Source organism: Hordeum vulgare, chromosome 5H (assembly GCF_904849725.1).
Source record: "Hordeum vulgare subsp. vulgare chromosome 5H, MorexV3_pseudomolecules_assembly, whole genome shotgun sequence".
NCBI lineage: Eukaryota > Viridiplantae > Streptophyta > Magnoliopsida > Poales > Poaceae > Hordeum > Hordeum vulgare.
The window spans coordinates 75,629,655-75,653,788 of NC_058522.1; positions in this window are offsets into that span (position 1 = coordinate 75,629,655).

Consider the following 24,134-nt stretch of genomic DNA (forward strand, 5'->3'; position numbering starts at 1 on the left):
GCAGGGTCGTCTTCTTCCTCTGCCTTCTGGTAGAGGAGAGAACGACCACGGCGGCCTCCTCCACCTCCTGCTTCGCCGTGGCGTCCTCTAGTGCCCCCCTAGGACAGCGCGACAACAGGGATGACTACCCCGAGCGCGTCGCTATCCATCCCCGCTCTCCATTCCTCCCCTCCTCTCGGTTTCTTCCTTCTCCTCCTGCCGCCATTGACAGAAGCTTGAGCTCGAGGAGCCCGAGCTCTCTGGCCACAGGGAAGCCCCCCCCCCAAGTGCTCCATCCTCTCCGCAACGTCGAGCTTGACGCGCACGTCAACGAAACCGTCCTCCTCGAGCCCTGCAACACCCCCAGTGCCGTCATCTTCAACCTCCGGCCGCCGGCAAATCGACGGTGGATCGCCGGCTACAGCCCTTCCCCGAGCAGTCTGAGCCCAGCTTCGCCTCCACCGTGAGCTTGTGAGCATTTCCCCTCTGTTTCCCCTCTCTCCTCGGCACTCTAGCCCCGAGACCCATTTACCCGAGCTCCGGCGGCCGCCTCGGCTCGTCGCCGGCATACTCCGGCCACCTATAGCCCCTCCTGATGCCCGTAGAGGATGAGGCCGAGCCTGGGGATCATCCCAGTGCTCTCGGCACTTGATCCCGAGCACCATAGCACGCTCTGGTGCGTCTCCAGCGAAGATCCGCTGCGGATCTGGTCGCCGCCGGTCAGTCTCCGGCGAGGCGCGACGTGGCTGTGCTAATCTCGGTGGATTAGCACTAAGCAGCCATTGACAGTGGGCCCTAGTAGTGGGTCAAACCCACTTAGGGGCTGGTCAGCGCGGGATTAGCTCCTGAGACGCTGACCAGTGGCTCCACCTGTCAGGTCTGACCTGACCATGTCAGTTGACCTGCTGACGCAGTGCTGACGTGGTTATGACGCAATAAAGAGTTTTCTGATTTAAAAGAATTCCAAAAAATTCCCAAAACTTCTAAAAATCATAGAAAATAATCTCTAACTCCAATGAAAATAATTTATATATGAAAAAGTATCAGAAAAATCCAAGGAATCTAATATTTGTATTTTCAAACATGTTTGAAAATGTTATCATCACCAACCAGATTAAATGATGATTAGGATAACCTTATTAAATAATATAGATTTGGAATTTGAAGTCCATTTGAATTCCACTTCAAATATTATGACCAAACCATGATCAAGAACAACCAGCAACCCAACATACCATCACCATGCATGCTAAAACAAGATTACCTGAGAATCAGGTCGAATCAATTAAAAGGGTATTTGAAAATACTTTGTTTGAAGTGATATTTGAATCTTGATTCAAATCAACTTCAACTTAAGAAATGGTAGTCACATTAGCCTACCATCTTTCATTTCATGCCATGCTCATGCATCATCTTGTTGCATATGATTGTTATTGATTGATGTTGTTTTACCGGTAGGCCCCGCTCCTCCGGATTCCACCAAATATCTGATTGATGGATATTGTCCCTCTGCTGAGCAACAAGGCAAGCAACCATTTTGATCATCTCGATAAATCCCATGTTCTCGCTCCTGCACTTACTTATTGCATTAGGATCAAATGCTTCAAATGCTTTTGCCACCTTACTTGAACCCACTTCCTTTGCATGACATGTCTTTGTCACAGTAAATAGCTGAACCTTGCAACCTAGCATACCTGGTAGATGCTTGAGCCATGATATGCCTTATCCTGCTATGCATGCTATGCTTAGAGTTGTGTATGGTCTGTCATCTGGGTGATGAACAGAATTGTGAGAATGTGTTCAGTAAGTAAAGGTTGTGTGTTGAACCTGATTTGGTAAAGGTACCGGTGAAGGGATAAGTAGGAGTATATGGCGGGTTGTTTCATTGGAACCATCCTTAGGAACTGAGTTCCATGTATGTAATCCAAGACGAGATACTACCACAAGCTAGGCCCTGATATATGACCCCGCTCGACTTATTAACCGCCTAGTACTCGGTCCAGGAGTTGCAAGTAGTTTCTGGTGTTTATAGTCATGCTGGAGGCCGTGCGTAGCGCTGACCTGAGAGGTGGGCTATGATGCGGTAGGCAGTGGCACGGTGTACCAAGTGGCACCCGGATGGTGGGCTTGGGAACCCTCCGCACATCGTTTGGGGCCGTGGCGGAAACCTCGGCCGGACTTCCATGCGGGTTACCCTCAGATAGGCGATAGACCTGGACTAAGTATTAGCGTGGTTAACGGTCGTGGCCGAGTCCCTCACTGGGCTTCCAGTTGAAGGTTGCCGAGGTGCATGACGTGCACATGGTGATAGGTGGCGAGAGCGTGTGTGAAGAAGTACACCCATGCAGGGTTATGATCTATTCGAATAGCCGCGTTCGCGGATATGGACTACTTGGAGACATATGTTGTTCATAGATAACTTTAATGGCTACTCATAAAATTGTCAAGATAAGCGTGAGTGTCATGGACGGCATTTCCGTATGGAGACGGAATGATTCCACGATGGAGTATTATTGTGGTGTTAGTGGACTCGTGTGCGAGAAATCAAAGTTGTCAATACTATTTAAAAATGCAAGTTGTCTAGCCACGAGTCAAATGTTGGCTTTCCGCATGAAACCCCACAATTCATTATTGATACATTGCATGAGTAGATAGCTTATCCTAAAGTCTTGCTGAGTACTTTTGTACTCACATTTGCCTAATAAATTGTTGTAGAGGTTGCTAATGACCCTAATGGAGGGTTTTACCTAGACATCGACGACGAAGAGTAGCTGGTATCCCAGCTACGATCTGGTCCTAGGATGGGTCTGTAGATAGTCAGGCCATGTGCCTTTATCTTTCCATCTGCCTGTACTCAGACAGCCTTACTCTTCCGCTGGTTTGTAAGAACTGTGTATAAGACTTGTGATGATGGGTCGTGAGACCGCTACCTTGTAATATTATGTGTGTGGCTCTTTCGAGCCTTCTAAATAAAGTTTGTATGTTATGGTTATGTTGTGATGCCATAGATGTATCTATACATATCGGTATGCCATGCGTACGTGTGTTGTACTTGATATGTATGGGGTTCGATTACCTAGCCGTAGGCTTTAGTAGAATTCCTTACAGGGAAATGCCCCTTTGTGATCCAATGAGCCATGCTAGTTCGCTAGTACTCCGGACACATTGGTTCACCGGCATGTGTCCTTCTTAGCAGCTGTGTCTGTCCGCTTTGGGGAAATGTCACGCGATCTAATGGAGTCCCTGTAGCTTGCTACGACTCGTCTACATTCGCTGGTGACCGACACCTGCTTTGCTGGGTCATGTATGTCTGTCCCTGTGCGGAACCGCCACTTTGGTTGATGACTAGACATGTCGATCCGGGTTCTTTGTCATTGGATTGCTAGCGACACAATTGCATACGCAAGTCAAAAGGCGCAAACGGTCCCGGCTAAGGTAAGGCTGCAGCCTTGGGGATAACCGTGCGTGTGACCGCAAAGAGATGCGATGTGTTACAGGCTGGATTCCTATGGCTTAGGATCGTGGTCCCGAAAGATATAACCCTAGGGTAGGGTCATAGGCCTGACCAATACATCCTACCCAAGGGCACCTCATTATTAGTTTAAGGATTACAAGGGAAATTCCAACTGGATCTTGATAACGTCTAATCCGTTTGGTACGGAACCACTCGGAGGATTCCTCATTCACTCGACGGTTAACTTTTACTCGGAGGGACCCGAAGCCAGTCGATGTAGAAGACCAGAAGCCACTCGAGGGAGGCCGACAGGCGAGCGTTTGGCTGGTCGTAGTAAACATCATTTATTACGTACGTTATCAGTAACGTACACATTTAAACCCCACTTATCGCACCCTTGTATCTCGGGCATTGATGAGGGGCAGTGCACTCTATATAAGCCACCCCTCCCCTCTGGCACAAGGGTTCACATCCCTGTAACATTCATATTTCCACTCGACACAAGCTCCAAGAGCACTGAGACGTAGGGCTATTCCCTCCACGCACAGGGGCCTGAAATCATACAACCTTGCCGTACCTAGGACTCTGCCCTCTCCATTCATACACTACTCTTCTATTGTCAGGCTTATACCTACGATAGTTTCCGCCCAACGTGGGGCAGGCGTCTAGGCGACTTCCGGCAAGTTTGCGTTTTCTCGTCCTCACCATGTCTTCCGGCGGCGATCTGTGCTTGGGTCACGAGATCCGTTTCAGCGCACTCGTCTTCGTCGCTGACGATTCGACATTTCTTCAGGAGGCGCTGCTGGATGTCGAGGTGCTCCCGATTCATGGAGCGACGCACTTCCGTGCTAGTTCCTATGGAGTCTTTCTCCGCCAACCGTCGACTCCGCTGTCGACCACACTTCTCGCTGTTCGTTGCCACAAGTGATCCGATCGCTCGTGACTTCAGCACTGGGTGTGCAACGCGCCGCCTCGTTAAGCGTCATCACCACAAGTTACAACCATCGATCCCGCTGCTTCTCTTCGCTGAGCCTCCGACTCGGCATCAGACCAGTCTGACGTTCCTTCTGAGTACGAGAGCTACAACCCAGTGGCGGAGGTATTCATGGCTAGCTCACACGAGAGCCCGCCCAAATTCAGTCGCAGCAAGCGCAAGGCTGGAGGGGTGTCGAGTGGTCATCTCCACTAGGTCCCTCCGATTTCCAGTCGGCTTCAGCAACAACTTTTCCCGGGCGGACCTCAGAACAATGTTGAGGTATTCTGCATGCATGTCCTGAATGTAGCTGCGGCCGCGAAGATAGCAGATTTGATCCACCCAACAAACTCAGAGGCAGGAAGAGGCTTGGAGCAGATTCGTTATTTGTTGCAATCGGTGCAGTAGCAGAATTCAGCTGTCTCACAGTCATTCAACAGGCTGCACAACAATTTTGCCCGACCTGAAAAAGTTCAGTCAATTTACAGTCCAGGATGCCCTCAGCGTCGCAGAGGCAAAGATCGCCGAGAAGATCGACATAGAGACCAAGGGCGGAATCCGCTCCCGCCGTGGTACCATCGTGATGATCGCTAGTGGACGCGCTCTCCTCTGTAGAAGTGGATCATACGTGCCCTGGTACTATGACGAAAGGTGCTCGATAGGTGATGATCGTGATCCCAGGCATGATGCAAGAGATTATCTCACCCATAAGCGAGTTGATAGAGGCCGAGCCCACAGAGACGGCTACGACAGAGATCGTCCGAGTGGAAGTGGCTCTATCATCTCCGGCCCCGAGTGTTTCAACCGAGCAATTCGCTCCGCTGATATTCCCCCAACTTCAGGTTGGCGGCTGGGATAGCCAAGGTCACTGGAGAGTCTAAGCCTGAAACATGGTTGGACGACTACCGAGTCGCAGTACAGATTGGTGGCGGCAACGACAACGTCATGATGAAGCATTTGCCCTTGATGTTAGATGGTTCGGCCCGTGCGTGGCTGAATTAGTTGGCTCCTTCAAGCATATATTGTTGGGCAGATTTGGCCCGAGTGTTTATAAAGACCTTTGAGGGCACCTGCAAACGCCTTGCCGACCTGACTAAGTTGCAGCATTGTGATGACCCACAAGTATAGGGGATCAATCGTACTCCTTTCGATAAGTAAGAGTGTCGAACCCAACAAGAGAAGAAGGCTCTGATAAACGGTTTTCAGCAAGGTAATAACTGCAAGCACTGAAAGTAGCGGTAACAAGTGATGGTGTAGTGAGGTGAAACGTAGCAAGCGAAAAGTAACAAGTAACAAGTAGTAGCAATGGTGCAGCAAGTGGCCCAATCCCTTTGGTAGCAAGGGACAAGCCTGAACAAAGTCTTATAAGAGGAAAAACGCTCCCGAGGACACACGGGAATTTCTATCATGCTAGTTTCATCATGTTCATATGATTCGCGTTCGTTACTTTGATAGTTTGATATGTGGGTGGACCGGCGCTTGGGTACTACCCTTACTTGGACAAGCATCCCACTTATGATTAACCCCTCTCGCAAGCATCTGCAACTATGAAAGAAGAATTAATACAATGTCTAACCATAGCATTAAACTAGTGGATCCAAATAAGCCCCTTACGAAGCAACGCATAGACTTGGGTTTAAGCTTCTGTCACTCTAGCAACCCATCATCTAATTACTACTCCCCAATGCCTTCATCTAGGCCCAAATATGGTGAAGTGTTATGTAGTCGGCGTTCACATAACACCACTAGAGGAAAAACAACGTACAACATATCAAAATACCGAACGAATACAAAATTCACATGACTATTATCAGCATGACTTATCCCATGTCCTCAGGAACAAAAGTAACTACTCACTAAACATAATCATGATCATGATCAGAGGTGTAATGAATAGCATCAAGGATCTGAACATAAACTATTCCACCAAGTAATCCAACTAGCATCAACTACAAAGAGTAATCAACACTACTAGCAACCTTAGAAGTACCAATCGGAGTCGCGAGACGGAAATTGGTTACAAGAGATGAACTAGGGTTGGAGATGAGATGGTGCTGATGAAGATGTTGACGGAGATGACTCCCCTCCGACGAGAGGAGTGTTGGTGATGACGATGGCCACAATTTCCCCCTCCGGGAGGGATGTTTCCCCGGCAGGATCGTCCTGCCGGAGCTCTAGATTGGATCTGCTCAAGTTCCACCTTGTGCCGGCGGAGAATCCACAAAATAGGGGGGCGAGTGGGCCACCAGGGTGCACACAAGCCGTGTTGCCGCAGCCAGGGGGGTAGGCCGCGGCAACCATGCTTGTGGGCCCCTGGTTGCTTCCCTCTGACACTTCTTTCCCCGAGTATTTTTTATATACTCTCAAAAAAATCACTGTTGATTTTCAGGGCATTTGGACTTGCGGAGAATAGAGGACTCAGACTTGCTCCTTTTCCTGTCCAGAATTCCAGCTACCGGTATTCTCCCTCTTCAAATAAACCTTGCAAAATGAGAGAGAAAAGGCATAAGTATGGTTCCACAAAGTATAATAACAGTCCACAAAGTATAATAAATATCAACATGAAAGCATGATGAAAAATGTACGTATCAACTCCCCCAAGCTTAGACCTCGCTTGTCCTCAAGCAAAAACCAAGACCCAAAACATGTCCACATGTTTAGGGATGAAGGTGTCGGTAAAACATAATACGGACAAGAGGGCATCATGATAACACATAGAACAACAATACATCATAGAGATTCTTATGGGAAAGTAACAATTCCTTCACAAAGCAAAGTATGAAACAAAAACCTTACCAAGAAGTAGCCAACAATAGTCCATAGTCATTGAAGCAATTGCAATTTACCATATTATCAGAAAGAGTCAAATAAGAGCTTGTAAGGCAAATCCACATACTCAATCATCTCTTTTGTTTTCCACAATTGTTACAACTCACGTGGTACTCATGATATCAAAGGTTTATCTGGACACAGAGAAAGATAGGGGCTTATAATTTTGCCTCCCAACTATTTACCTCAAGGGTAAAGTCAACAATAATAAAGCATAAGTACTCAGCTCCTAGTTGATATAAGAATATAGATCTTTCCCAAGCATATGACGTTCACCAAGAAAAAGGCTAAATAAGGAATTGGTGAAGATCACCATGACTCTTACAAGGGCAAAAAGTGAAGGTACAAGATAGGCCCTTCGTAGAGGGAAGCAGAGGTTGTCATGCGCTTTTGAGGTTTGGATGTGTGTCCTCTTAGTGCGGAGGAACGTGACTTTATATTTCCTCCTGTGATAAAGAACTTTATTATGCAGTCTGTCGCTTTTATCTCTTCCTCATCACAGGTTCGTACAAAGCTTATTTTCCACACACTAATAGATCATACATATTAGAGAGCAATTTTTATTCCTTGCACCGATGAAAATATACTTGAGGGATGTTATTCAATCCATAGGTAGATATGGTGGACACTCATGGCAAAACTGGGTTGAAGGTTTATGGATGCACAAGTAGTATCTCTACTTGGTGCGGGAGTTTTGGCTAATATGAGGTGGAAGAAATCGTCACATGCTAAGGGATCTCTAATCATATAATATTGTTTGGAACAAAGCAAACACAATTCATTATGTTTTCTTCCTTGTGCAACATCTACTTCTAAGCATGTAATAGTTCGGTGAGTGCTCACAATCATAAAAAGTGTTTAAGATGATATATTTATATGTTAACCTCTCTTTCCTTATTACTTCTCATTAATTGCAACAATGACTGAGGTCTACGTTAGTCTATTCTCAACAAGTTTCAATCATCATACTTGTTAAATGTGAAGCTATCACTTTCCATAAGATCATCTCATGATCTTTCATGCTATCGTTCTTTTCATACTTTTGATCACGGCACAAAGCAAAGCCCTTGACTAAGATACTCTTTATTATAAATCTCGTAAGCTCGAATACATCGGGGGAGACACAAAGCAAAAGACTCAAACCAAACACTAAAGACTTATTCCACTAAGAGAAGAAATAAAAACTGAAAATGAAAGAACTAAAACAAAGGTAAAAGCAAAAGATATAAAGGTGATACGATACCAGGGCAACTCCCCCAAGCTTGGCATAAGTCAAGGAGATTGCCCATACCAATGCTTAGTTGTCTTCCTTTGGTGGTGATGGTGGTGGAGTTGTTGCTGCAGTCTTTGCCTCTGATTCAAAGAGAGCTATCAATCTTTGATTTATACCTTTGAGATCTGGGACATGGTTTTCCAGCAAAACAACTTCACGAGAAAGGGAAATATTGCGAGCACGAGTTGTTTCACAAAACCTCAAGAGTACAATCAAGGATGGAGATAGCACGTGGAGGAAGGGTTGGAGAAAATCTACTCCTTCAACGTCTTCAATGTTGAACATAGGTTGAACTTCCTCCCTAGCTTGGGTTTTCTCCTAAGTTTTGTCCCTGGCTTCCGTGACTTCTACCCTTTTTAGATCAGCATCTACTTCTTCATGAACTTGAGGGAGATTATTCTCCCCCAACAGATTCCAGAGTCATCTTTGCTCTAAATCTGCGGCAAACAACAAGCTCGAAACGAAAACAGAGGAAAACTGCGCGATACGGAGATCAAAACCCTCGGGTGTATATATAATGATTTTTCTGGACTAGAAGGAGTGTTCCACAAGAAAACGGAGTCCGGGGGGCACACGAGGTGCCCACAAGCCTTGTTGCCGCAGCCAGGGGGAGGCCGCGACAACCAAGCTAGTGGCCGCCTCGTGCGCTCTCCGGACTACTTTTTATTTTTCTAATTTTCCAAAAATTCTAAAACGGAGAAAATTTCCTATTGGAAAAGTTTCGGAGTCCAGTTACTTACCAAAACAGACACCTCTTCATTTTCAGGGTCTGAAACAGGCTGATAAACATCCCTTATGTACTCCTGTGGAGTTATCAAATTGACGATATTGGTCTCAACATTATGGGAGTACCAGAGATGTAATGCTTGATTCTTTGCCCATTTACCACACTAGGAAAATTTCCTTCCGTGTTATTGATTTTGATGGCACCAGAACGATATACTTCCTCGACAACATAGGGACGTTCCCATTTAGAGAGAAGCTTGCCCGCGAAGAATCTTAAACGAGAATTGTATAGCAGGACATAATCACCTACATTGAACTCTCGTTTTTGTATTATTTTATTATGCCATCTCTTAACCTTTTCCTTGAACAACTTGGCATTCTCATATGCCTGGGCCCTCCATTCATCTAATGAGCTGATATCAAACAATCGCTTCTCACCGGCAAGTTTGAAATCGAAATTGAGCTCCTTGATTGCCCAATAAGCTTTGTGTTCAAGCACAAGAGGTAAATGACAGGCCTTACCGTAAACCATTTTATACGGTGACATGCCCATGCGATTCTTATAAGCAGTCCTATAAGCCCATAGTGCATCGCCAAGTTTGCTAGACCAATTCTTTCGAGATCTATTAACGGTGTTTTGCAACATCAACTTGATCTCCCTATTACTCAACTCCACTTGACCACTAGACTGAGGGTGATAAGGAGATGGAACTCTATGGTTGACATCATACTTAGCGAGCATCTTGCGGAACACACCATGAATGAAGTGTGAACCGCCATGAGTCATCAGATATCTAGGGACTCCAAATCTTGGGAAGATGACTTCTTTAAGAATCTTAATAGAGGTGTGGTGATCAGCATTTTTAGTGGGGACAGCCTCTACCCACTTAGTGACATAATCCACAGCAACTAAGATGTGAGTATCCCATTGGAACTCGGGAAAGGTCCCATATAATCAAAGCCCCAGACATCAAATGGTTCAATGACAAGTGAATAGTTCATAGGCATTTCCTGACGCTTACTGATATTCCCTATTCTTTGGCATTCGTCACAAGACAAAACAAACTTACGGGCATCCTTGAAGAGAGCGGGCCAATAGAAACCTGATTGCAATACCTTATGAGCAGTTCTGTCTCCAGCATGGTGTCCTCCATAGGCCTCGGAATGACGCTTCTGCAGGATCTGTCCCTGTTCATGTTCAGGAACATAACATCTAATAACACCATCTACTCCTTCCTTATAAAGGTGAGGATCATCCCAAAAGTAGTGTCTCAAATCAAAGAAGAATTTCTTCTTTTGCTGGTAGGTGAAACTGGGTGGTATGTATTTGGCTACGATATAGTTTGCGTAATCCGCATACCACGATGCACTATGTGAAGTGTGGATGACATTTAGTTTCTTATTAGGAAAGCTGTCATCAATAGGTCGTGGGTCATTAAGGACATTCTCTAGCCTAGACAAGTTATCTGCTACAGGGTTATCAGCACCCTTTCGGTCAACAACGTGCAAATCAAATTCCTGTAGCAGGAGAACCCATCTGTTTAGCCTAGGCTTAGCGTCCTTCTCCTCCATGAGGTACTTAATAGCAGCATGATCAGAGTGAATAGTGACTTTGGAGTCAACTATATAAGATCTGAACTTTTCTCATGCAAACACGACTGCTAAAAACTCCTTCTCCGTAATGGCGTAGTTTCTTTGGGCACTGTCTAGAGTTTTACTAGCGTAGTGAATGACATTCAACTTCTTGTCAACTCTTTGTCCTAGAACAGCACAAACAGCATAATCACTAGCATCACACATGATTTCAAATGGCAAGTTCCAATCAGGTGGTTGAACAATAGGTGCGGTTTTCAAGGCCTTCTTAAGTATTTCGAAAGCTTCCTCACAATCCTCATCAAAAACAAAAGGAACATCCTTCTGCAAGAGGTTGGTAAGAGGCCTAGAACTATTAGAGAAGTCTTTAATAAACCTTTTGTAGAAACCAGCATAACCTAGGAAACTTCGTATACCTCTGATATCTGTGAGGCAAGGCATTTTCTCAATTGCATCAACCTTAGCCTTATCAACTTCAATGCCTTTCTCAGAGATTTTGTGTCCTAAGACGATGCCTTCATTAACCATGAAGTGGCACTTCTCCCAGTTCAAGACGAGGTTGGTATCTTTGCATCTTTGTAAGACTCGATCAAGGTTGCTGAGGCAATCATCAAAGGAAGAAACATAAATGGAGAAATCATCCATGAAAACCTCAACAATATTTTCACAAAAGTCAGAGAATATAGCCATCATACATCTTTGAAAGGTGGCAGGTGCATTGCACAAGCCAAAAGGCATGCGTCTATAAGCAAAGGTACCGAAGGGGCATGTGAAGGTGGTTTTCTCTTGACCAGATTGTGCAACAGGTATTTGCAAGAAACCTGAATAACCGTCTAGAAAGCAGAAGTGTGTGTGTTTAGATAGCCTTTCTAGCATATGGTCGATAAACGGCAAAGGATAATGATCTTTCCTGGTTGCCTTGTTCAGTTTCCGGAAGTCTATCACCATCCTATAGCCCGTAATAATCCTCTGTGGGATTAGTTCATTCTTATCATTAGTAACGACTGTGATACCTCTCATCTTAGGTACGCAATGTACTGGACTTACCCAATCACTATGAGCAACATGATAGATGATTCCTGCTTCCAGAAGCTTTAATATTTCTTTTCTCACGACCTCTTCATCCTCGGATTTAGTCTCCGTTGATGATCAGCAACTGGCTTAGAATCAGGATCGGTTTTAATCTTGTGCTGACATAGAGTGGGGCTAATACCCTTAAGATCATCAAGAGTATATCCAATAGCAGCACGGTGCTTCCTCAAAGTTTTTAATAACATCTTCTCTTCGTGATTCGAGAGGTGAGCACTAATAATAACAGGATATATCGCCTTCTCATCAAGATAGGCATACATAAGAGTATCTGGTAACTCTTTCAGTTCGAACACAGGATCACCCTTTGGTTTGGGAGGATCCCCAAGCAGTTCAACAGGCAGATTATTCTTGAGAATAGGATCTTGTTCTAAGACAATTTTATCTATCTCATCCCTTTTATCCATATGCATATCATTTTCATGCTCAAGCAAGTATTTCTCTAAGGGATCAATAGGAGGTACAGCAATAGAGGCAAGAGCAATGATTTCATCCCTACCAGACGAGTCTTTTTCATGGGGTTGTCTTCCAAACTTGGAGAAGTTAAATTCATGAGACACACACTCGAAACTAACAGTGACAGTGTGTTTAATGCAATCAATGTGAGCATTGACAGTGTTGAGAAAGGGTCTACCAAATATGATGGGACAAACCCTATCTTGTGCAGTAGCAAGGACGAGGAAATCAGTAGGATACTTTGTCTTACCACACATGACTTCTACGTCTCTCACGATTCCCAGGGGACATATAGTGTCTCTATTAGCTAGCGTAATAGTGACATCAATGGGTTCTAACTCAGCAGGTGCAATCTCATCTTTGATTTCATCATATAGGGACCGGGGTATTGCACTAACACTAGCACCCATATCACATAGACCATGATAACAGTGATCTCCTATCTTGACAGAAACAACGGTCAGGCCAACCACAGGTCCGTATTTGTCTTTCGCGTGAGGTTTAGCTATTCTAGCGGAGTCCTCACAGAATTTGATAACATGCCCATCTATGTCTTTGGCTAAGAGATCTTTGATAATAGCAACGCTAGGTTCAACTCTAATTTCCTCACGGGGTGCAAGTGGTCTAATGTAACCCCTACGTATCACAGTTGGAGCTTTAAAATAATCCTTTTTCCTACCCGGGTAAGGTGGTTTCTCAGCGTAGGCGCAAGGAACAATAGGATCACTAAAGGCAATGACTTTCTCTTCAACTAGATTGGGTTTAACTATATTGATTTCTACAGGAGGATGATACTTAAACCACTTCTCTTTGGGAAGATCAACATGAGCAGCAAAAGATTCACATAGAGAAGCTACTATCTCAGAGTCAAGTCCACACTTAGCGCTAAAATCTCTAGAAGTGTTTGTTTCAACAAAAGATTTAACGCAATCAAACTGGAAATTCATACCTGACTCCTTACCTTCTTCAAGCTCCCAATCTTTAGAGTTACGTTTGATTTTTTCCAATAAAGTCCACTGGTGATCAATATCCTTCTTCATAAAAGAACCGGTACAAGAAGTGTCAAGCATGGTACGATCTTCATGAGAAAGCTGAGCATAAAAGTTTTGAGTGATGATTTCTCTCGAGAGCTCATGATTGGGGCATGAATATAGCATTGATTTAAGCTCCCCCAAGCTTGAGCTATGCTTTCCCTGTCACGAGGCCAAAAGTTATAAATATAATTCCGATCACGATGTACTAAATGCATAGGATAAAACTATTGATGAAATTCCAATTTCAACCGATTGTAGTCCCATGATCCAGTATCATCACATAGCCAATACCATGTCAACGCCTGATCCTTCAAAGATAAAGGAAAGACTTTTTTCTTTACCTCATCCTCGGGCAAACCTGCAAGCTTAAATAAACCACAAACTTCATCTACATAGATCAGATGCAAGTCTGGATGTGATGATCCATCTCCTGTAAAAGGATTAGCCAGCAGTTTCTCAAGCATACCCGAAGGAATTTCATAAATGGTATTTTCAGTAGGTACCTCAGGTTGAGGAACAACTCCTCGTGCTTCCGTTCGTGGTGAAGATACCCCGAAAAAACTCATCAAAGGAACAGTTTCCATAGTGACAAGTGATAATAGATTTCAACATAGTATATAAATGTTTCCTGGTAATTCCACTTACCAAAGGCGCTTTCCTCCCAGGCAACGGCGCCAGAAAAGAGTCTTGATGACCCACAAGTATAGGGGATCAATCATAGTCCTTTCGATAAGTAAGAGTGTTGAACCCAACGAGGAGAAGAAGGCTCTCATAAACGGTTTTCAGCAAGGTAATAACTGCAAGCACTGAAAGTAGCGGTAACAAGTGATGGTGTAGTGAGGTGAAACGTAGCAAGCGAAAAATAGCAAGTAACAAGTAGTAGCAATGGTGCAGCAAGTGGCTCAATCCCTTTGGTAGCAAGGGACAAGCCTGAACAAAGTCTTATAAGAGGAAAAACGCTCCCGAGGACACACGGGAATTTCTATCATGCTAGTTTCATCATGTTCATATGATTCGTGTTCGTTACTTTGATAGTTTGATATGTGGGTGGACCGGCGCTTGGGTACTACCCTTACTTGGACAAGCATCCCACTTATGATTAACCCCTCTCGCAAGCATCCGCAACTACGAAAGAAGAATTAAGACAACGTCTAACCATAGCATTAAAGTAGTGGATCCAAATCAGCCCCTTACGAAGCAACGCATAGACTGGGGTTTAAGCTTCTGCCACTCTAGCAACCCAGTATCTACTCTACTACTCCCCAATTCCTTCCTCTAGGCCCAAATATGGTGAAATGTTATGTAGTCGACGTTCACATAACACCACTAGAGGAAAAACAACATACAACGTATCAAAATACCGAACAAATACCAAATTCACATGACTATTATCAGCATGACTTATCCCATGTCCTCAGGAACAAAAGTAACTAATCACAAAACATAATCATGATCATGATCAGAGGTACAATGAATAGCATCAAGGATCTGAACATAAACTCTTCCACCATGTTGTCCAACTAGCATCAACTACAAAGAGTAATCAACACTACTTGCATCCTTACAAGTACCAATCGGAGTCGCAAGATGGAGATTGGTTACAAGAGATGAACCAGGGTTTGGAGAGGACATGGTGCTGATGAAGATGTTGATGGAGATGAATCCCCTCCGACGAGAGGAGTGTTGGTGATGACGATGGCGATGATTTCCCCCTCCGGGAGGGAAGTTTCCCCGGCAGGATCGTCCTGCCGGAGCTCTAGGTTGGATCTGCTCAAGTTTCGCCTCGTGCCGGCTGAGAATCCACAAAAGAGGGGGGCGAGTGGGCCACCAGGGTGCCCACAAGCCCTGTTGCCGCGGCCAGGGGGGTAGGCCGCGGCAACCAGGCTTGTGGGCCCCTGGTTGCTCCCCTGTGACACTTCTTTCCCCCAGTATTTTTTATATATTCCCGAAAAAATCACCGTTGATTTTCAGGGCATTTGGAGTTGCGCAGAATTGAGGACTCAGACTTGCTCCTTTTCCAGTCCAAAATTCCAGGTGGCGGTATTCTCCCTCTTCAAATAAACCATGCAAGATGAGAGAGAAAAGGCATAAGTATGGTTCCACAAAGTATAATAACAGTCCATAAAGCGATAAATATCAACATGAAAGTATGATGCAAAGTGGACGTATCACACTGCATATAGAAGGCGAGTGAGACCTTGCATGATTACATCCAGCGCTGGACCACTCTCCATCACACACTAGAAAATGTAACCGAGCATGGAGCAGTCTACGCCTTCAAAGCAGGCGTCAGGTACCAAGAGCTATATCTGATGTTTGGTCAGATAGGCCACATGTCAATGAGCAAGATGATGGAGATAGGAGCCCGTTATGCAAACGGGGAAGAAGAAGACCGTCTCCGTAGCAGTAAGGGAAAAGCAGTTGACAGCGATGTCGGCGGCAACAATTCCAATCGGATGAAGAAAAAGGTTGAAGGCACTTCTCTGGCAGAGGCAGCCGCTCTGGCAGCAGGAAAATTCAAAGGGATGGCCAAGGGACAGTTCCCACCAAAGAAATCAAAGAAGCAGTCGGGACCTGATATCCTAGATCAACCGTGTGTAATCTACACGAAGACAGATGATGCGGTTAATGTTATATTGCCAAAGCATACCACTCAATAGTGCAGATTGCTGATCCAGGGGTTCAAGGATGATCAGTCGAGTGAGAAAGACCATAACAAGGAAGATGAAGAGGGAAAATATGCTTTCCCAGAGATCCAAGCAACGTTGACGATTTTTGCTGACATAGAGAGCAAGAGTTGACTGAAGGTTGTCGACCGAGAAGTCAACATGGCATCTCCTTCCACCCACAGTTACCTCAAGTGGTCACAGACTGCTATCACATTCGATCAGTCGGATCACCCTGCCCATGTCCCCACTCCTGGTCGTCAAGCTCACGTCGTTGATAACCCACAAGTATAGGGGATCGCAACAGTTTTCGAGGGTAGAGTATTCAACCCAAATTTATTGATTCGACACAAGGGGAGCCAAAGAATATTCTCGAGTATTAGTAGTTGAGTTGTCAATTCAACCACACCTGAAAGACTTAGTATCTGCAACAAAGTTTCAGTAGCAAATTAGTAAGATAGTAACGGTAGCGGTGGTAACAGTAGTAGTACTGACAGCAGTAGCGGTAAAGTAACTTAGCAAGGACCAGTATAGGAAAAGCTCGTAAGCATTGGATCAGTGATGGATAATTATGTCGAATGACATTCATCATGTAACAGTTATAACATAGGGTGATATGTAACTAGCTCAAGTTCGTCAATGTAATGTAGGCATGTATTCCGTATTTAGTCATACGTGCTTATGGAAAAGAACTTGCATGAAATCTTTTGTCCATCCCTCCCATGGCGGCGGGGTCCTAATGGAAACTAAGGGATATTAAGGTCTCCTTTTAATAGAGAACCAGAACAAAGCATTACCACAAAGTGAATACATGAACTCCTCATACTATGGTCATCTCCGAGAGTGGTTCCGGCTATTGTCACTCCGGGGTTGCCGGGTCATAACACATAGTAGGTGACTACAACTTGCAAGATAGGATCAAGAACACACATATATTGATGAAAACATAATAGGTTCAGATCTGGAATCAAGGCACTCGGGCCCTACTGACAAGCATTAAGCATACCAAAGTAGTAGTAACATCAATCTTAGAACATAGTGGATACTAGGGATCAAACCCCATCAAAACTGACTCGATTACATGATAGATCTCATCCAACCCATCACCGTGCAGCAAGCCTACTATGAGATTACTTAGGAACGATGGAGAGCATCATGGAATTGGCCATGGAGGATGGTTGATGATGAGGACGGCGTCAATTTCCCCTCTCCGGAGCCCAGAACGGACTCCAGATCTGCTCTCCCGAGGATGAACAGGTGGTGGCGGTGGCTCCGTATCGTGAAACGCGATGAACTCTTCTCTCTAATTTTTCCTGGGCGAGAGAGACTTTAAAGAGTTGGAGTTGGAGGCTGCGGAGGTACGTGGGCCCCATGAGCCTGCCAGGCACGCCCTAGGGGGCGGCGCCTCCTGGGCTCGTGGGCCCCTGGCTCCGTGTCTTCGGGTAATTCTAGCGCCAGTATTTTTCATATATTCCACAAAAAATCCTCGTAAGTTTCCAGGTCATTCCAAGAACTTTTATTTATGCACAAAAACAACACCATGGCAATTCTACTGAAAACAGCGTCAGTCCGTATTAGTTCCATTCAAATCATGCAAATTAGAGTCCAAAACAAGGGCAAAAGAGTTTGGAAAAGTAGATACGATGGAGACGTATCAACTCCCCCAAGCTTAAAGCCTTGCTTGTCCTCAAGCAATTCAGTTGACAAAACTGAAAGAGACAAAAGAAAAACATTTACGAACTCTATTTGATCTTGTTCTTGTAATTATGTCTAACTCATATTTGGATTTTCAGCAAGATCATAAGCTAACCGCATAAGCAATAACATTTAGGTCTCACGGTGTACTCATATCAATGGCATAATCAACTAGCGAGCAATAATAATAAGTTTCAAACGTCAACACTTCAATCAAAACAATCATGATACAATATGAACAGATAGTATCGTGCTAGCCCTTTCTGAGACCGCCAAACATAAATGCAGAGCACCTTCAAAGACCAAGGGCTAACTGAACATTGTAATTCATGGCAAAGAAGATCCAGTCATAGTCATACTCAATATCAATTAATAGAAAAGCATAAAAATGACGGAGGTGCTCTCTAATTGGTGCCTTTTATAAGAATAGGATGACTCAACAGAAACGTAAATAGATAGGCCCTTCGTAGAGGGAAGCATTGATTTGTAGAGGTGCCAGAGCTCAAGCTTTTAAAACAGAGATAAATAATTTTGGGTGGCATGCTTTCATTGTCAACGCGATGACCAAGAGTTTTCACCATCTTCCATGCTACACATATTATAGGCGGTTCCCAAACAGAAAACTAAAGTTTGAACTCCCCCACCACTGATCAATCACACTCCACGACTAGCCGAATCCTCGGGTGCCGTCCATACCAACAACAATCCGGGGGGAGTTTTGTTTGAAATTGTATTTTCAATTTGAGCATGGAACTAGGCATTCCGATTACCGGCCCCTTTCTCGTGAGTGATAGTGAATAAACACATATCGAGGATAACACACCTAGCATGGAAGATACTGACCGCCCTTTGTCACCACATGTGTTGTTCGGGCATACATAACAGATTATTATTTGAGGATTTAGAGAGTGGCACATGCAAATTTACTTGGAACGGCAGGTAGATACCGCATATAGGTAGGTATGGTGGACTCATATGGAACGACTTTGGATTTATAGAAGTGGATGCACAAGCAGTATTCCCGCTTAGTACAAGTGAATGCAAGCAAAAGACTGGAAAGCGACCAACTAGAGTGACAATAGTCATTAATATGCATTCAAATTAACCAACGTTGAGTGCAAGCATGAGTAGGATATAAATCACCATAAGCATGAAAATAATAGAGGCTATGTTGATTTTGTTTCAACTATATGCGTCAACATGTGCCAAGTCAAGCCACTTGAATCATTCAAAGGAGGATACCATCCTATCATACTACATCATAATCATCTTGAAATTCATGTTCACATCCAAGACAAACCATTATAAGCTCCTAGCTAATTAAGCATGGCATGAGAAACTATGATATCTAAGTTGTGATTACAAACATGTTTCTCTCATATCAATGCTGAATTAGAGACGATGAGCTAGTCATATTTACAAAAACAAAATAGGTCGAGTTCATACCAGCTTTTCGAGGCTCAGTCACTTCATCATATATCGTCATTATTGCCTTTCACTTGCACAACTGAATGATGTGAATAATAATAAGAGTGTTCGTGCATTGGACTAAGATGGAATCTGCAAGCAAACTCAGAGGAGAAGACAAAGTAATGTGGCTCTTTGACGGATAAACAATAATGCATATGAGAGCCACTAATAATTTTAATCATGGTCTTCTACCTTGACCCAAAGGAAAAGATAACTATTTACACAGGAAAGCTCCCAACATGCAAAAGAATAACGGGAAATATTTTTGGGTTTTCTTTTTAATTACCACTAAGCATGCTGGAAAATAAACTTACAACTATATTTTTTTTCTCATTTTTAAACAAACACACGAGAAGAAAGCAAGGAAAAGAAATAAACTAGCATGGATGATACAATGGAAAACTGTGAACACCGACTATCAAAGTGAATGTGTGAGCATGAATATAAAGTCGGTGAGAAACACGTACTCCCCAAGCTTAGGATTTTGGCCTAAGTTGGTCTACTCCCAAGGAGGGAAGTAACCGTCTCCGGGGTACTCCGGAGTGTACTGAGGGTGCCACTGCTGGGTGAGCTCCTCTGGCTCCCACTGATAAACCGGCGTCTGGTACTCGACTGGTGGCTCGGGCATGGGCGCCTGTGGTGGCGCTATGCACCAATCTGCATAGATGTCCGAGGGCATAATAATGTACCTGCCTAGATGAAGGTTGAACAAAGAAGGAGCAGGCAAAGTAATAGTCTCACGAGTGCCCTGGCTAAATACCAAGTTATAAATCATCCTCTTATCGGTATCTTTATCAAGAAAATCATGGCGAACCATGCTATCATAATCTAAATATCTCTCAAGAAGAAGCATATCTTCTTCCTCGTACAGTCTAATAGGTATGTCAAAATAATTAGCAAGACGGGTAGCATAGATACCTCCATAAACATCGCCTTTGGTACGGTTCGTGTTCAGCCGTTGAGCCACTATAGTGCCCAAGCTATAAATTTTATCATTATAAAGAGCTTCGCGCACAACCACAAGATCTGGGGAGCTAAGAGCCCCAGCTTTCCCACTGCCAATCAAAATTTTCCCACGAATAAAGAGAGATACCGAAGCACGGGAAAATGTACACTAGCAACTCTAGCGCCAGACACCCCTCTCTCCTCTCCTACAACAATAGTATCAATGAAAGCCTCCAAGTCCTGTGGACGAGGTTCATGAATATCCCCAACATAAGGTAAATTGCAAACATTGCAGAAATCCTGAAGTGACATGCGCTGGGGATATCATATAACTTGAACTCAACCATAGGAGGACTCTTCCTCGGATAAAAATTAAAGCTTTGCACGAAAGTATTAGTAAGGAGGATCTATTGTGGACACTTATCTTCGACAAATGCGGTAAGGCCTGCGTTCTCCACCAAGTAATAAAATCCTCATAAAGACCGGCGGCGGGTAAGAACACATCGCTTGGCCACTCGCATGTCGAACTTCTACTACTCGGGGGACCGGATACTTGGGTTTATTCTTCTCATTTTCATCTTCCTTGGGGTCACGGCTCGAAGAGCCTCTTAGGAACCTCCTCATCTTTTCCTTTTTCTTTCTTTGAAAATTTCTGAAATTTTTAGTGACTCAAAATAAAAGTGAACAAGACTTAACAAAACTCATAGCAACTACTCCTACAAGTGCCTAGAGGCCATATCATGCATCAAAACTACGTGGGACCAACTAAAATTAACATGCAAAGCTCAAGAACAGGGTCACCAAGGTAGCAATAATATGCAATGAATAAAGCACTAGAACAAAATCTAATTGGACCAATGGAGGAGTCACATACCAAGGAGCAATTCCCCAAAACAGTTTGGTGAATGGGGCTTTGCACAAGGAGATCGAGAAATGCAGCAAAATGAGCAAGAACACGGGTTTGAGCTGTGGAATGATTTTTTCTGGAGGTAGATGAACGAGAAGGGTGCTGGAATAAGTGGAGGGGGCCACGTGGGACCCATGAGCCTGCCAGGCGCGCCCAGGGGAGGTGGGCGCGCCTCCTGGGCTCGCGGCCCACTGGTGCATCCCCCCTGATTAGTTATCTATCTCACAAATTTTTAAATTTCCAGAAAAAATCATACTTGAATTTCAGGGCATTTGGAGAACTTTTATTTTCAGGTCACTTTTTACTGAACGGAAAATGCGGAAAACAGGAAAATAAAGATATAATTATTATTTTTCTTCTAAACAACATAAAGTAAAAGTTGGGAACAGAAGGTTGTGACTTCTAGATTCATCCATCTCATGGTCATCAAAAGAAATTCGTCAATGAGGTTGATCAAGTCTCATTGACAAACTTTTTTCGAATCACATAAAACCGGAGAATTTTCAAATAATTGCTAGGTTACGTCAACGGGGATGTGCATATCCCCAATAAGTATATCATATTTCATCTTGACAGTAGGAATAGGGCATTCAAAGCTTCCAATAATAATCGATGAAGATTTTTCAATAGCATTAATGCAATGAACTCGATATTGTTTCTTCGGAAAGTATACCATGTGCTCATTACCATTAACATGGAAAGTGACATTGTCTTTGGTGCAATCAATAACAGCCCCTGCATTGTTTAAAAAGGGTCTTCCAAGGATGACCACCATGGCATCATCCTCGGCAATATCAAGAATTACAAAGTCCGTTAAGATAGTAACGTTCACAACCACAACAGGCACATCCTCACAAATGCCGATATGTAAAGCAGTTGATTTGTCGGCCATTTGCAAAGAAATTTCAGTAGGTGTCAACTTATTCAATTCAAGTCTATGATATAAAGAGAGAGGCATAACACTAACACTAGCTCCAAGATCACATAAAGCAGTTCTAACATAATTTCCTTTAATGGAGCAAGGTATAGTGGGCACTCCGGGATCACCTAGTTTCTTAGGAGTCCCACCCTTAAAAGTGTAATTAGCAAGCATGGTGGAAATCTCAACATCAGGTATCGTCCTTTTATTAGTCACAATATCTTTCATGTACTTAGCATAAGGAGACATTTTAAGCATATCAGTCAAACGCATATGCAAAAAGACAGGTCTAATCATTTCAACAAAGTGCTCAAAATCCTCATCATCCTTTTTCTTGGATGGTTTGGGAGGAAAGGGCATGGGTTTCTGAACCCATGGTTCTCTTTCTTTACCATGCTTCCTTGCAATAAAATCATTCTTATCATATCTCTTGTTCTTAGGTTGTGGGTTATCAAGATCAACAGCAGGTTCAATCTCCACATCATTATCATTACTAGGTTGAGCATCAACATGGACACCATTATCAATATTATCAATAGGCTCATGTTTATCACCAGATTGTATTTCGGCATCAGAAATATAGACATCATTTGGATTCTCAGGTGTAACAGCAACATGTTTACTAGCATGCAAGTTCCTATCATCTTTCTTTTTCTTCATATTACCAGGATGACTAGGTGCATTAGTGTTAACTCGTTGAGAATCTTGCTCAATTCTATTAGGATGGCCCTCAGGATACAAAGGTTCCTGAGTCATTCTACCACCTCTAGTAACAACTCTAACATAATTGCCATTCAACTCATTAAGCAAGTCATTTTGAGCCTTAAGTACTTGTTCTACTTGAGTAGTGACCATAGAAGCATGTTTACCAATAAGCTTAAGATCATTAACATTTCTATCCACACAAGCACTTATATTATTAATCATACGAGCATTTTGTTTCAGTTGTTTGCTAACATAATAATTAAAACTTTGTTGTTTGGCAACAAATTTATCAAATTCATCTAAGCATAAGCTAACAGGTTTATCATAAGGAATATCACTCTCATTGAATCTCCGAAGAGAATTTACCTCTACTACCTATGCCGGGTTATCAAGACCATGTATTTCTTCAATAGGTGGTAGATTCTTAACATCTTCAGATTTAATACCTTTCTCTTGCATAGATTTCTTGACTTCTTGCATATCTTTAGGACTGAGGAATAGAATACCTCTTCTCTTCGGAGTTGGCTTCGGAGGTGGTTCGGGAATAGTCCAAGCATTATCATTGCTCAAGGTATTATTCAATAGAATTTCAGCTTGTTCCACAGTTCGTTCCCTAAAAACATAACCAGCACAACTATCTAGGTGGTCCCTAGAAGCATCTGTTAGTCCATTATAAAAGATATCAAGTATTTCACTTTTCTTAAGAGGGTGATCAGGCAAAGCATTAAGTAAGTGGACAAGCCTCCCCCAAGCTTGTGGGAGACTCTCTTCTTCAATTTTCACAAAGTTATATATATCTTGCAAGGCAGCTTCTTTCTTATGGGCAGGAAAATATTTCTCAGAGAAGTAGTAAATCATATCCTGGGGACTACGCACACAAACAGGAGCAAGAGAAGTAAACCAAGTTTTAGCATCACCCTTTAGTGAGAAAGGAAACAACTTAAGGATATAGTAATAGCGAATTTTTTCCTCATTAATGAATAGGGTGGCTATATCATTGAGTTTAGTAAGATGTGCTACAACCGTTTCATATTCATAACCATGAAAAGGATCAGATTCAACCAAAGTGATTAACTCAGGATCGACAGAGAATTCACAATCCTTATCAGTAACAAAGATGGGTGAAGTAGCAAACTTAGGATCATATTTCATTCTAGCATTCAGAGATTTTTCTTTCCACTTGTGTAATAAATTCTTAAGATCATAGATGTCCTTACAAGCAAGAAAGTCTTCAGCTACCTCTCCCTCCATAACATAACCCTCAGGTATATCAAGAAATTCATATCTAGGAGAGCTACGTGTAACAGGTGTAATAGCAGGTTCCATTTCAATAATTTCATCAGTTTCAGTAGTATCATCAGATTCAGCAGTGACTCTAGCAATTTGTGCATCCAGAAATTCACCCACTGGCATATCATTAT